The 16,179-nt window shown below is 38.1% G+C and overlaps 1 long non-coding RNA gene across 1 annotated transcript; it reads right to left on the minus strand.

Moving 5' to 3' along the window:
• Positions 1 to 3,175: 3,175 nt before the first annotated feature.
• LOC109276566 (uncharacterized) lies at positions 3,176 to 12,787 on the minus strand. The gene is made up of 3 exons (XR_008424758.1): positions 12,214 to 12,787; positions 3,990 to 4,168; positions 3,176 to 3,308 (listed from the first exon to the last, which is right to left on the minus strand). It is a non-coding gene; the product is annotated as an uncharacterized LOC109276566 (long non-coding RNA).
• Positions 12,788 to 16,179: the final 3,392 nt, after the last annotated feature.

Genomic DNA, 16,179 nt, shown 5'->3' on the forward strand with positions numbered 1-16,179 from the left:
TGCAGGGGGAAAATAAACCTTTACCATCAATTTGGTAAGAAAATAAGATATATTAATGACTAAAATTCTTGAGAATTTATCACGTCAGACACTATGCTCTTTATGTGCATTATCTCATCAAATTCTCACAATAATCTTCCGAGTTAAGAAGGGGCACTCTGCCTCCTACAATGATGCAAGCCCTGCAGTTTTGAGAAGTTCAAGAATGACAACAGTTCACAAATCCAGCAAAAGGAGGCGAGCCAGGACTTGAATGCAGAGAGTCTGACGCTGGTGTCTATGTACTTATGACTTTTCTATATTGACACTCCAGAAATTAGCCCCATGGCATCACTGATATCTAAAATTTAATTTTGCCTTTTCTGTGTCCCTAATCTATCAAAACTCAGACAAGTTAAATGACAGTACAGAGTCTGAATTTCCTAATCTATAAAGAGCAAACAATCACATCTATTTTTTTATTTATTTAAAAAAAAATTTTTTTAAACATTTATTCATTTTTGAGACAGAGAGAGACAGAGCATGAACAGGGAAGGGTCAGAGAGAGGGAGACACAGAATCTGAAACAGGCTCCAGGCTCTGAGCTGTCAGCACAGAGCCCGACACGGGGCTCGAACTCACGGACCATAAGATCATGACCTGAGCTGAAGTCGGCCGCTTAACCGACTGAGCCACCCAGGTGCCCCTCTATTTTTAAGGTTGTAATAATTAAATAAAATAAAGGACATGAATACAAAATACTTAGCAATCTAGCAGGTATGTAGACTGTATGATAATTAAGACCATCATCTGAGAACCTGGACAGTGTCATATGCCCTTATAAAGGGACAGAAAAAGGGAAATACAAATGGAGAATGAAGGCGAGAACATAAATGACTGCCATTGGGCATTTACCATAGCAAAGGGGCAAATAGCTATGTATCAATGTAGCTGATTGATATAATGGTCTGTTTAAATATAATGTCTCTCTGTAAAATGTAATGTAATGTCTCCATATAAATATAATATTCATTTAAAAGCTGACCTTTGAGAATAAAGAAATTCTGATATTACATAACAATGATTTAAGTACTTGATACAAGGGAATTCCTAAACTACCAAGAAGGTAATGAAACATTTTGAGACCCACAGAGTGAAGACAGTCAAACCTGGAAAATGGGAAATAAAAAGGTGATCTGGGCTAAGATAAAGACATTTTCATAGTCACATTTGGCCAAGTGGTTCTACCAAACCACCAAATGACAATATAAAAATTCATATCATGATTCCTGTGTGGTATATATAATGCTATATAAACCAATAGGTACTCTGCTCTCTGACTAATTTTAATTGTGCTGATTCAGAACCCATTCAGGTATTATTGTAATTTGATATATAGCTATGGAGTAGCCTCCAAGACCATCAACACTGTGAATATACCTATTATCCACAACTTTCAATGAGCTTTATTATTAAAGAAACCCAAGTGTAACAAGATTTCATATCTTGAGGCTGAATTAAGTGTTTCATAATATGTGCAACTCAAAAGCTAGGCTACAGCGAGACATGAACAAGTATCTCTAAAGAACCTTGATCTCTTTCTTTGCCAACAAAAGCAATGAATAACACAATCTTCCATGAGTCACTACTTAAAATTAGTGGGATATTCAATATATATGTTTTGGTGCATGTCTTAGAAACACAGATAGTTGTTTTTTTTCATAAATAATATATTTATTAAAAATCAGTGATTATTTTCTCATCAAAATTTAAATAAAAAGGGTGCCTGGGTGGCTTAGTTGGTCAAGTGACCTACTCTTGATTTCGTCTCAGATCTCATGGTTTGTGGGATCAAGCCCTGCATCAGGCTTTGCTCTGACAGCACGAAGCCTGCTTGGGATTCTCTGTCTCCCTCTCTCTCTGCCCCTCCCCTGCTTGCTCTCTCTCTCTCTCTCTGTCTCTCACTCTCTGAAAATAAAGAAATAAATATTTTTTTTAATTTTAAATTAAATCTATGAGTAACATATTTGAAACATTGATAACTTAAGATCTTGAGGTTATAGAAAAAAGTAAACTTTAATATGTTTTTATGAATTACAATTAAGTTTCAGAAAAATGGGGTAGAGATCCAGATTCCCCTTAGAAGAATAAAGGATATGTTACATAAAGAAAGATCGAAAGAACCATGAATCTCTACGTATTGTGATATATAGCTTACAGAATATATAGAGACTTAAGTGAAGAACAAATATGTTCACTTATAGGAGTGAAATGAGTAATGAGATTAGGGGTGATTTTGAAACCAAAAGAAAGGAATTTAACATTTAGTAGGTTCTTCCCTCAGAGTGAAAATGTAGGAGAATCAAATACACATCTGTTACAGAGAACATCTTTCTTTATTAACATGCACATCATTAATTAGGGAGATACTAACTTCAAGATAAAAGTTAATTAACTGTGAGATCAATACCTAATGCTGATTTCACTTTTTACATCTCTCTAACAGCACCAAACCAATTAAAAGCAGTTATGTTTTTGAGTAAAACTTATCAGACCAAAACCTCAAAGTGAATAGTTTCTGAGGCTCTCATCAAGATGGAAAAGGTGGTTGAGTTAGTAAAATTTGGGTGTTCACTAGTAGCTAAGCAAAGCTAAGAAGACTATATGAAAAGGCAAGTTATTTGAGTGTATAAATATTATATCTTTTAAAAATTTGTCACAAATAAAATCATTCAGTACTTCATAATGTTGTATATAGATAGACTTTCAGTCAAGTTTATTCTGTTCATATCATGGTCAGGATTCTTTTTTCAGGAGCATATAGATGACATCTTCCTCTCATTGAGGTGAAGAATTCTCACATTTAAAGTGAGCGCTGTAAAGTTGTTGAGGAGATTTCTTATTTTCTAGTGAAGAAAGACTTTGGTCCAATCTTGGGTCTGTATCAGAAGGAGTTGGAGTATCTCATACAATGCTTTTTAATCTACTTGGCAGGAATTTTAGTTATGGGAGCTTTATTCCAAAGACAGTGGCATCAGGGAAGTATCTGTTTATTGGCATCATCTAATACCCATGTCCTAAGTGTCTATTAAAGAATATTGATGTTAGAGGCCAAACATTAACCATCCTGAAACCTAGCATGAACCCGAAGTGTAAAATGTACTTAAAATCATTCACTTGCCTTATTTCTCTCCCTCTGAACCAAGGACTTGGCATTCTTCCCCCAAAGCACAGTATCTGTGTTTTCATAATGACTTTTCTTTGTTCCAAGCTAATTGCTTTAGAAACGCTGTTACATTTTGCATTTTTATGGTCCTCTTGATATAGACCTGAGTTAATACATGGAAGGCACTTAGAAGACTGTCTATCACATGGTAAGCACTTAACACATGTATACTATATAATATATATATATAAGAATATTATTATTATTATTATTATTATGTTTTAAAGTTTTCATTGATTAGTTCATTGATTAGCTCATTTCATTGATTAGTTCATTAGTATGTAACATTGGATACATGGGGAGCTGGGCACTGGACATGCAACAGAATTTAAACATATAGGGTATCTGAGAAGCTGGTGACTGCAGCAAAGTTTGAATCTTCCAGGATCTTTCCGTAAAAATAGAACATAAAGAGAGAAAAATCAAAGACCACCAGACACTATTTAAAACCAAACTAGTTGGCAAAAGCATCAGGAGACACAGAAACATAAGGACTGGGATAATTATTAAACATTAACTATATATTTACCTGTAGAACTAAGATATAAGTGCTTTAGTAAAGAGAGCAGTATGTGAAGGTTCTATTCTCCAACAAGCTAACATGAATTGGGGGGAATAAGATGTTCACAAAAGGCAGAATGAGTTTGCTAATTGCCTTGTAAATGTATTCTAGTTATTGAACAAAAAAATGATAATTTTAATCTGTTTTCACACACGTGTTTGAAATAACAGATGTAGGAAATGAGTACGATTGGCTGATAACCTCACAAAGAGTCAAACCAACATGATGAGCCCTTTGATGATGAATATGATGCGTCACCTTGAAGTGGCATACTGAGATAGGTGAGGTCGTGTGTGCTCTTTCTTCAAAAGGTTGTGCAGCACCTTCAGTCATTAGTCCAATAAATAATCATCAAGCCCCAATACCATACTAGGCACAATTATGGGGACTGGATACAATGACTTGAACAAAACAAAAGAAACGAGCAATAAGAAACCAACCTGTCCCTATACCCATGGAATGTACAGTAAGATAGAAAATGTTGTCACTAATCAAATAATCTTGCAAATAGATGTCTTATCACTCTGTGATGAATGGAGAGGTGTATGGTGCTATGAGAATAAGTAATAGGAGAACTATGCCTAGTCTAGGGGAAAAAGAATAGATTGTCTGGAAAGAAGGTGATATTTGAACTAAAATATGAATGCTGGATCGTAAGGAGGCATTAGCAGGGCGGGGCAGGGAGGAGGCAGCAGTAGGGGGCAGGAGAGTATTTCAGAGCAGCAGAGAGACCTTTGAAGAGGTTCTGAGTTACAAAGGAGAATGGGACACCAGTATGTGATGGCCTCAGAGTGAAGAGGGTGGGAAAAGAGAAGAGCCAGAACAGGGAAGGGTAACTATGTAGTTTATTGTCAAACTGGATCGGGTTTGAGATTAAAAGGGAAGCACTACCAATGATTACACTGAAACAACAGGTGGCCACTGGGTCCCTGAGTCACCCTAATTATAGGCTGTGATAAGAAGAGGTCTGTATGCAGAGAGTGATGGAATTGTTGGAAGGATTTTAAGCAGAGGTTTACATTTTGGCCACTGCAGTGTGGAGAGTGGGTTATAATGAGGCGGGTGTGCATGTGGAGAGACTACAAATTAGCATGCTTGTTTCCCAGAGATCAACTGAAAGGCAGTTTCTGTTGCTGTTATTTTTTGTTTGTTACATTGTTATATTCCCTCCTGTTGCATGTAGAGAACCTGGCCTAAAATCACACTAGGAGTTTCCTTTTCTTTCAATGATTGGAGTTGAGTTGAGAAATGCTACTTTCCATGCCCATAACTGAAGTATCTAGAGATCAAGATAGGACTGACAAAAGGTGATTATATTTAGAATTACTATAGCATAATCTGTTTTCTCTCTGTCTACATACATACACAAACACACACATATGCGCAGAGACATATAAATGCCTGCATATACATGTCTCTCTCTCTTTCACACACGCAGACACACACACACACACACACACACACACACGCGCGCACACGCACACATGCACACACACACAAATTCATTCATTGTATATTTAACAAACTACTAAAAAGCAGTAAAGATCCTATTCAGTGAGTTAACCGTCCCATGGAGAGGGGTCTTCCACTCTGTAAGTATAACCTTCAAAATACCGGTGGGTTTGGACTTCTTCTCAAGAAGAAATTTTCATTAAGTTTAAATAGTAAAACATTAATTAAAGCATAAATGGAAGTAAGAAAAAATTTTTAAAAGGTAAACAGTGTAAGAATACCAAATGATGAATTTTTTTAAACCTATCTCAAATCCATCTGTATATAAAATTTTGTATCCTGCTTCCTTTCAACTTAACATTATATCATAATTAAGACTATCACCTTTAGCAAATAAAACATATAAGATGCTCTATTAAGTTTGAATTTCAGATGGACTGAATTTGTGTGTGTGTGTGTAAGTATGTCTAAAATATTGCAAGGGAAATAGTTTTACTGAAAAAATTGTTGCTTATCTGGAATTCAAATTTAACTGGATGCTCCATGTATTATCTGGCAATGTTAATTATAAACACTTTCCTTTTAAGTGTAATCTTCACAGACTATTATAAATAAATTATGCCAAACACTTTAATTTAAGGAAAGATGTCTTAGTTTTAAAGAGCATGTCTTTGGACAGATTCACAGAAGTGAACTTCCCAGGTTGGATTAAATATATGCCCAACCCCAAATTTATTTTATAGAAGTATTATGGGCTCTAGTTTCTTTTCCTTATTTATGTAGTTATTTATTTAGGTAGGTAGGTAATTAGTGCAAATGTTGAATTTGTATCATTATTGCTGAGATTCCAATCTTTTTTTTTTTTTTTTTTTTTTTTTTTTTAAATCAGTAGTTCAGACTCTCCTTAGAGAATTTATCCTTGGATGGCAGTCCAGGTTTTTCTAAAGCCTTACTGGAAGTCTTAGATGTTTCAGTGAAGGAGATTTCTGGACAGGTTAGATACACATTTCTCTGGATTCCCTGTATTCTACTACTGTGCTCAGCTTATCAGCAAACAATCAGTGATACTATCCCAGCCTCCCTTTCCTTCTTTGTCTTTCCCTTTATCGTCCTTCAAGTTTTTCCCTTATATTTTGCCTTTTGCATTTACCAAGTACCTGTACGATGAATGCCTATTCAGTCAGAGTCTTTGGGACTTCCCAATCCTGATTTTCGTACTCTGGGCTGGGTGACCTTAGTTAGACTAGTTGCATTCTCTGAACTTTGGTTTCTTCATCTAGGATAATTGTATGGCAGGATATCTGTCATGATAAAATGAGAACGTTTCGGGGAAGACACCTGATGTGTCAGATACAGGTAGGTGCTCAATATATTCCTAAGAATGCTAATGTCAACATGAGGACTAACTGACCCGGGCAAAGCTCTCTGAGAGGCAACAGATGTTTATGTGTAACAAGGTCCATGTTACTGTTAACAGCTAAATCTTATTTTCTCCATTTCACTGTATTTCTCCAGAGGGCGCATTTTCTTAAATGCCTGCCGTGACTTCCATAGTATCAGGGAAGGGCTGCTTTGGTTTCTGATGCTACAGTTCTCTGCCTTGCTCCCGCTCCCAATTCATATTGAAGCCATTCCAGAAAGACCATGGTGCCGAGACGTGTTTTATGAGCTTCTGGCTTTGAGGCTGACTGAATAACTTGCTGACAGTACCTGAGCAGAAAACAACTCCCTCACTAGAGAACAGTTAAACACTTCCCTGGTCACAGCAGTGACTCCGGATTTTAGTGTCTAATCGCTTTTACACCACTGTCCGATAGCCTCATTCCCATTGACCCACTCACACTTCTATTCATTAATTATTAATCAATACATATTAAGTACCTCCCGGAGTCTAATGCCAAGTGGCTTTAATGAATCTTTCGATCAGAAAACGAGATCTACTGTTACTTAATATGCTTCCTGCAGCCACAGAAATAAATGAGGCATTGCATGGTGGCAGTTCACTGATACCTGGAACATCTATTTGTCAGCTCTTTTAAATGTATTTTGGTTCATGGTGACAGTACCTATTTTCAAAGCATTTTTAATCAGCGGTCTAGGTATAGATGCCAAGTAAACAAATGCAATAAATCAAATATTCCTTCCAAATTTACAACTCCCATCTCAGGCTCAGTTTGTTAGTGTCATCAAATACTGTTCAACCTCAGGCACCACTCTCTCTGGAGCCTTCTTGCCTGGATTTCTGGTATAACTTGCTCCCATCTCCTCAGACTTCTGGTTAATTCACTGCTATTCAAAGGCTTTATCACTGGGTGGCACCCTCCACCTTATTTGGATTTCCTTTCCTCGCCAGTGTAATCGCCTGCTGGTCTAAAGCCAGGGTCTAGCCCCAGATGTCCATGTTTGGAATCCAGGCTTTGAAATTTATTTGGCTCCGTGATAATGGACAACTTAGGTAATGTCTCATCATCAAAATGAGGATAACTGTAGTAACTACCTAGTAGGATTCTCATGAGAATTTAAAAAGTTAAAGTACTTAGAAGAGGGCCTGGCAAATTATATCCAGTAAAGTTTATTTGTTATTTTTATTATCATATTCAGGATAGTACAGTAGCACCTGGGAATACAAACATGAATAAGCCACAGAACTTAAGAAACAGACAAAAACCCAATAACACAGATGAGAAAAGCTAATGACCGCAATGATAACAGAGAACTAAGCTGAGTGTTTGCTGCGGACTTGTGGTTGTTGTCCAGTAATAAATAATTTTCAATCATTTATTGAAAACCTGTAGGGGTGCCTGGGTGGTTCACTTGGTTAAGTATCTGACTCTTGATTTTGGCTCAGGTCATGATCTCACAGTTGTGAGATAAAGCCGCACGTTGGGCTCATGCTGAGCATGGAGGCCGCTTGGGATTCTCTCTCTCCCTCTCTCTCTCTGCCCCTACACTGTTTGCCCTCTGTCTCTCTCAAAACAAATAAATAAACATTTAACAAAAAAAGAAAGCCTAAAAATATAGGTACCTGAGTTAGTTCCTTAAAAATATTACCTCATGTGTCCTTTCCAAGAGCTGCATAAAGTAAATGTTTATGCCCATTTTCCAGATAAGGAAACTGAGCCTAATAGAAGTTAGATCATTTGCATAAGGTCATTCATCCTGTAAATGGAAGATCCCAGATTTAAATCCAGCGTAGTTTTAATCTGAAACTCTTTCTACTGTGTAACTTTTGCTCTGCCATCTTTTTATTTTCTTTTCCTTGAAAAAAAATTTTTTTAACGTTTATTACTTATTTTTGAGAGAGAGAGACAGAATGTGAGCGGGGGAGGGACAGGGAGAGAGAGGGAGACAGAATCCAAAGCAGGCTTCAGGCTTTGAGCTGTCAGCAAAGAACACAATATAGGGCTCAAGCCCAGGAACCTTGAGATCAGGATCTGAGTGGAAGTCTGACACTTAACTGGCTGAGCCACCCAGGCGCCCATCTCTCTTTATATTCTATCTCAGCTGTTACTGGTTATAATTTGAACACCTACTTCTCAATATGTTCCTATATTCTGGAAGAGCTTGGGTTGCCTGCGACACCTAATGAGAAAATCATAAACATGTCTGCAGATCGAGCCCCTTCTTCTTTTCTGAGGTGAATGCTGAGCCCACAGAGCTGCCAGTCCCTCACGGACCTCCTTACATTTTCTGTGACAGTCCCCTCCTCTCTGACAGGTCTATCAGCATTTCTGCGGCTGCTTGTGCTGATAAAGCTTCCCGAACACACACACCAGACAGACATCGCTTGGTGACCTGTTCACGAGGGCACTCGGAGAAGGAGGTCTAGGTTGGAGGGACGGTGTCCCGTAGAGGGCTCAACGTGGCACAGCAACTGCAAGGTTCAAACAGGGCAGTGGAGATGTGGGGGCAAACATTTTCTCTTGAAATGTCCGGAGGAAGTTACTAATCCCAAGAATTTGTTACTGAAAGAAGTGAATTTAAATTACAATGGAAATGTTAGGTAATAAAGCTGTTTTTGCTTTTGTTCCGTTTCACACAAGATGTAGACCTGATGACATGAAACGAAGGAGCCCGAAGAATTTAAAAATTATTCCCTTTAAGAATTACAAGCATTTAGGGGTGCCTGGGTGGCTCGGTCGGTTAAACATCTGACCCCTGATCTAGGTGCAGGCCACGACTGAGCCCTGTGTCTGCTTCTGCAGAGCCTGCTTGGGATTCTCTCCCCATCTCTCTCACTCTCTCTCTTTCTGCCCCTCCCTTGCTTGCATGTGCATGCATGCTCTCTCTCTCTCTGTCTCTCTTTCTCAAAATTAAAAACTTAAAAAAAAAAAAAGAATTAGAAGCATTTATGCATCATCACTTTTCAATATCTTTCCTAATGTGGAATATTAGCCAAATATTTTCTTACTGTTTTTCAGGATGTATATGAAGACTGAAGAAGCTTTGAAATACAAAAGTGGTGGGGCGCCTGGGTGGCTCAGTCAGTTACGCATCTGACTCTTGATTTTGGCTCAGGTCCGGATCTCATGGTTTGTGAGATCAAGCCCCACGTCCAGCTCTGTGCTGGGCGTGGAGCCTGCTTGGGATTCTCTGTGTCCCTCCCTGTGCCCCTCCCCCGCATGCTCGCACACTCTCTCTCTCCCTCTCCCTCTTTCTCAAAATAAATAAGTAAACTTAAAAAAAATTAAAACAAACCATGAGATACAAAGGTGGTGGATGTACATGGTGTGATTGCAAGTGTCTAAGAAGCCCTCCCCTCAAGTTCACGGTAACTTTAAACACACACACACCCTCATATCCCACACCCTGCACCAACAGACATACAGACATGCACACACGTCCCTAACATACACAGACACAGACACATGCATGTATGGACATGCCACACCCTCATACTCTTCAAACACAAACCCAGACACTTGACCCTCCCACCAGTGAGAGGAGGGGCAGGCAGGGGCAAGAGGCCTGGAAGGGCAAGGATAACATTTGCTGAAAACTGAAATTATATTGTAGGCATTTCAGTACAAACTTGATGTTTTTGACTTTTGTGCATTTAAATTCAGAACGACCTGAAATAGCTCACATTTGAAACTGCTATGTGTCGAATATTCTTTAGTGTGAATGTGCTTCTGATCATTTCTGGAGAGCAGGTTTTGATAGACAAACTGCACATACTGAGGGCCTAAGGCTAAAGGCGAAATGAGAACAGGGCAAAGAGAGAGGTTGCTGGGGTGTCTGAAACAAAGTCAGCTAACACAGCGATTTGTCCTGGGGTTGGTGCTGAGTGAAAACCTGCAGACACCACTGAGAGCTGTCCACAGGAATACACCAAACATTATCCAGAAAATACTGTAGCTCAAGAGCATTTTTCTACTTACATCAATGTGATGCTTGAAAGGTCACTTTGGTCTATATAAAACTAGGACTTATTGGCTACCGTGAAGTTAAATGAGACATTCTAGATCCCAAGTCTAGGCAATCATAAATCCCAAATTCTAAATTCTTCAATTTAATCCAAGGCTTAATATTTTTCATCTTTAAAAATACTACATGTGAATTAGTTTGTCTTTGAACTTGTATAGTTTAGTAAATTTTTTAATATTTGGGTAGAGACAGTTGGTGAAGAAATGCTAAAAAGTTTTGAGAAATTAAAAACAAAAGGTTATGATTAATGTAGACAGAGGACCTGTTACAAACTTTAGCGTGGATTAGAAGGGTGCATTATCACAGTGCCTTACGCATGGATGGCTCGATCTGGATATGTATGAAGATTTTAATTAACGAGATCATCATTAAGGAATAATATCTCCACTACTTCCTTTCTCTGGTTATAGATGTTATGACCTGAGCTTTCGGATGCCATTCTCCCTGATATTTTAAATGTTGTTCCTAAGGAACAGTGGAAGGGAAAATATTTCTTTGACTACCCATTAGCTTGAAATTTACTTTCTCTTATCCATCTGATAAAGCCAACATCCGTTAATCTAGAGAGCATTCTTAGAAGGGCTATTGGTTCATTCATATTTTTGGCTGTAGAAATGACTTAAAACAGGACAGATGGAGACCAAGTTTGGTCACAAAGTGCTTAACATTGGGCTATTATGTCTGCATTCATTGTGGACCATTGTGAGGTAGTTTTGAGTTTATGTTCATTAACTTTCACTACAGCAGAAGAAAAGAAAGAAACTAATATACCAAATCTGAGATCTGTAAAATTATGGGCTTTTTGTAAGGTTGAGAACATTCTTATCTAATATGCATTCAAAAATGCTTAGTGGAAATCAGTAAAGGAAAACATAGTGATGAGTAACTGTATACTACATTTGGCCAAAGTTTTTTTTTTTTTCTTTTTTTTCCTAAATGTTTCACATCAGACTCTGCCTTTATTTTTTATGATTGTGGAATTACTCTCTTTTCACACCCCAATTTTCTGGCTAATTCATATTACTCATCTGACTTTGTTTACAGTATATGTGGATGTCAACTCAAGAGAAAAATATTAAGAAGGGACATCTATCATAAAATGGCAACTTGTTAATGATTCCTAAATTAATGGATTGATTGATTGATTGATTGATTGATTTCATTTATTCAGTAGGCAAATATTTACTGAAGACTTACTCTGGGCCAGTTTCTATGATTGGAGATGATGCTAAAAACAAGACAGACAAAAATTTTCTCCTCAGTGCATCTTATACTTTAGCAGCAGAGACAGATTAGTAACTCCCGAATTTCCACTAAAATACCATGGAACCAGAGAAGAAGAACAATGAAAACTCATAACGTAGAACATTAAGACTTTAGGAAAATCAGCTTTGGAAGAAATTTTATTAAGTTTAAGGTTGATACAAAAAGAGAAAAAAGATTGTTCATTGCTGTGCATCACTTCAGGAAATAGCAAGCTTGACTGCCTACATTAAGACAGTTAAAACATTTCCTGCCTCTCCCATGCTATTTGTCCTTTGGCCCAGAGACCCCATGATCTACCAACCAGTGATCTGTGCAGACAACTTCTCACTGCTTCAGTGACGTTTCCACAAAAGTCAACTTCTATTCAGTGACTGCCACTATTCTGCAGTAATTTGTCATGCAGAATAAAGGTGCTAAAAGTATTTTTCCAGTAACTTGGGGAACTGTGAGTAAAAAACAAAATTAGCACAAAACCACATGTTAACTGTGTATGTGACAAAAACAAAACCAAGAATCTGTAAATATTCCAATCCTTTCTCCTCCCCTACCTTCTAATGAGGAAGAATCCTCATTAGGATTCTTCAATCCTTCTTTGTGCGTGTTGGTTTGGAACATGATTGATGATGAAAACTTAGAAAAGACCATAGTGTTTGATTGTAGGTTGATATGCTGCAAGGAAGAAAAAGTAGCTTAAATGATGTTTCTCTTTCATGTCTCACTTCCAAGGTAAGGGCCCTGGAGCTGATCGGCTGCTTTGCTGTATTCAACTTAAGACTTCTGTCTCAGACTTTCCAGTGACCGGTATGATCCACACCATCTCTCAGATCTCAGGGAAAAATGGGTAAGCCCAGAATAGATTTTAGAGGTTTAACCAGGAAGTGGCATCACTTCAGCTTATACCAGCTTGGTTAGAACTTTGTCACATGTCCACACAAAGCTGCAAGGGAATCTAGAAGTGAGAACTCTGTTGGTGTGGTTATATACCCAGCTAAAACTCAGGAGTTCCATTTCTAAAGAAGGAAAGGATGTATATCAGGGAACAACTAGCAGTCTGGACCTTAACCCACCCCTGTGACTACCTTAATAGCCATCTGTTTTCCTCTTACCACACCTAGAACCCACACAATCTCCTCCCTGGATAACAGTTCAAGCCTTATCCACTTATACTTCTAAAATGCCAACCTCTTTGTTGGTTCTTTCCACTAAGTCAGTACGTGGTTCTTGGTGTTTTGGTGACCTACAAACCAATAGATAAGTTATCTTCTCCTTCTCTCTGCACATTAAACAATAATGGACAAAGAACAAGATAACTTCAATTAAAAATCTCATTCAGAAAAGTGAATAAAGAGAACACAGAGCAGGCACTTGCCCATAGCAATAATCAAATCCTGCTGAGCAAGTATTAGCATTGCAAAATGTGCTTGGTTAGTTCTTGTTCTGGTCTCCAGAGAAACTCCTTTGCCCATTTACTTCTCTGGTCCCTTTGTCCATTTTCCTTTATAGCCACGTTTGAAGCGTGCATTGGAAAATGTGCCCTCCTTGAGGGCTGCACAGTTTGCACAGTTTGGGGGCACAGGAGTTGCTCTAGGAGTCAAACAATTACAGACATTTTAAACCAGGTTGTGCTTTCCCTGGTAATAAAAAGCCCTCCACAACTTGGTAGGTGTATTCAATTTGCTTTCCCGTCAGTTCCATGTGAAAGGAGCCATCAGTGCAAATTGTGTCTAGATGTTTTTTTTTTTTTTCTCTTTAGTGTTAATTTTTAATTACACTAATTACAGTGTTAATGCTGTAATTGTCATTAGGTAATTTATAGTTGGGTGTTGTTCGACCTGTGATGTTACTGAATTGTATTTTTATTCTGTTTTAAAAGTGGGTTTATTGGAGTAATAGCCTTGCAGAACAAGATGCTTGTCCAGGCGTCTCCTTTTTTTTTTTTTTTTTTCTGTCTTCCAGCCTCATTGAGATATAATTGACATAAAGCATTGAGTAGGTTTAAGCTGTATTTCTGTTGATTTGACACACTTATATATTGCAAAATGATTCCATAGTATTAGTTAACACTCCCTCATTCCATGTTTACCATTTCTATTTCCGATCGACTCTACTAGTGACTTTCAAGTATACAACACTGTCCCGTTAATTATCATCACCAAACCGTATACTAGGTCTCCAGAGCTTCTTCATCTTATAATTGGAGGTTTGTACCCTTTGGCCAATATTTCCCCATTTCTCCCTAAATACAGTTCTTAAACCCAAAGTCTGTCGTTTATTGGTCCTGTGCTCAGTTTTACCCTCTCTCCAGCAACTTAGTATAAGGTTTCCTTTTATCCATATAAAGAACTATTTGCTTTGTTGGCATACAGTCTGCTTTCCACCTTATCACAACCAACTTCCAGGGCTCAACAATCCGTGTCCTGATCCACTGCTAAGCCAGTACCGTCTACTCTAGGGTGTGGAAGAGCAGCACACCGCTTCCGGTACAGATGTCTGCCTTGGATTGAACATAGTCTGAAGTTTAATAACATAGGGATCTTAGATCTAGCAGCTTAAGACAGACCTTTTTCCTCCTTCTCAAATAAATATTTCGGAAGGAGGCAATTCAGAGCTTTTGGAGCAGTTTTTCTTTCTTCTACATGAAGCTTCCATTTTGAGGATCAAGGAACCAGTTCTCGCTGACACCTAGACAGAGGGAAGAGGGGAAAAGGACAGGGGAGGATGTACTCATTCCTTTCCAGAAGTGTGACCAAGAAGAAGCACATCTGCTCCCATCTCATTGGCTATAATTGAGCCACATGACCCCACGGAGCTACAAAGAACATGCAAAATGAAGTCCTTAGGCTTAGTCCACTAATGTGGACTAATGAAGTCTTTAGTCCTTAGTCACTAATGTGGCTATTAGCTAGCAGGTGGAAATTCTCTTGCTAAAGAAAGTGGAGGTAAAGCTTGGTGGACATCTGAACCACAGCCAGACTTCATAAAGAACCATCCTGAGTTACCATGAATAGAAGTTCACAAAAATATTATTAGTTTTTGTCTCTGGTGGGAGAATCATGTATGATTTTCATTATATTCTCTCTGATTTATTTAGACTTTATCCACTTATTTATTTTAGCTCTCTGCTTTTTATTTTTTTAAATATTTTTTAAAATAATTTTTTAACATTTATTCACTTTTGAGAGAGACAGAGCATGAGCAGGGGAGGGGCAGAGAGAGAGGGAGACACAGAATTTAAAGCAGGCTCCAGGCAGGGCTTGAACCCACAGACCTTGAGATCATGACCCGAGCCAAAGTCGGATGCTAAACCAACTGAGCCACCCAGGTGCCCCGGTAAATATTTCTAATGTATTTATTAATTTTGAAAGAGAAAGAGATGGAGCAAAGTGGGAGGGATAGAGAGAGAGGGAGACACAGAATCCAAAGGAGGCCCCAGGCCTGTCAGCATAGAGCCTGATGTGGGGCTTGAACTCCTGAACAGTGAGATCACGGCCTCAGCCAAAGTCGACCGTTTAACCGACTGAGCCACTCAGGCGCCCCTAGCTCTCTACTTTTTAGATGTTTTACAATGATCATTCCGCACTTGAATAATCCACAATTATTTTAAAAATTCAGTGAATGAAATCCCACAACGAGGCATTGTAAGAGATGCTATAATACAAGTTGTCTGTAGATTTAGTGCATGAGATAAGCCTCCAAAGGACTCTGAAAGAGACACCCTCACAGAGAAGGGAGAGAGAGAGAGAGAGATCTCGTTGGCCAATGATGAAATTACTTTCTTTCTCTTGAAAAATGGTGCAGATTTTAAAGAGCCAGGCTGAGAGAGAAGGAGAAAAAGAGGAAGAGAAAGAATCAGCAACATAAAAAATTAAAAGTTTAAGCTTAGGGATCTGGAGACAGGAGTTTTTCTTGCTTCACATATCAATAATTTAAATAATATTATTACATGTTATCACTGTTATTATAGTAGAAATATTTTGATTATTTCCAGAAATCATGATAAGAGAGGGCAATTCCAGCTCAGTCATGCCCTATGAACATAATTACAACAGGAAATTGTGTAACATAATAATGGCATAAGCCCTTGATTTGAAATTCCCAAAAAGTGTGTTGTTAAATTAATGACAACAAAACTCAATGAATCTACAGGAAAATATGTTTTGGATTTAAACACTCGAAAAATTCCACTTATGTTTATACTATGAGAGTATTATTAAAACAAACATTCAGATGAGGCGAAGGGATCTTATAAAACAGTACTTTGGCATTC

This window comes from Panthera pardus, unplaced genomic scaffold (genome assembly GCF_024362965.1).
Source record: "Panthera pardus isolate Hobbes unplaced genomic scaffold, ASM2436296v1 HiC_scaffold_21, whole genome shotgun sequence".
NCBI classification, from domain to species: domain Eukaryota; kingdom Metazoa; phylum Chordata; class Mammalia; order Carnivora; family Felidae; genus Panthera; species Panthera pardus.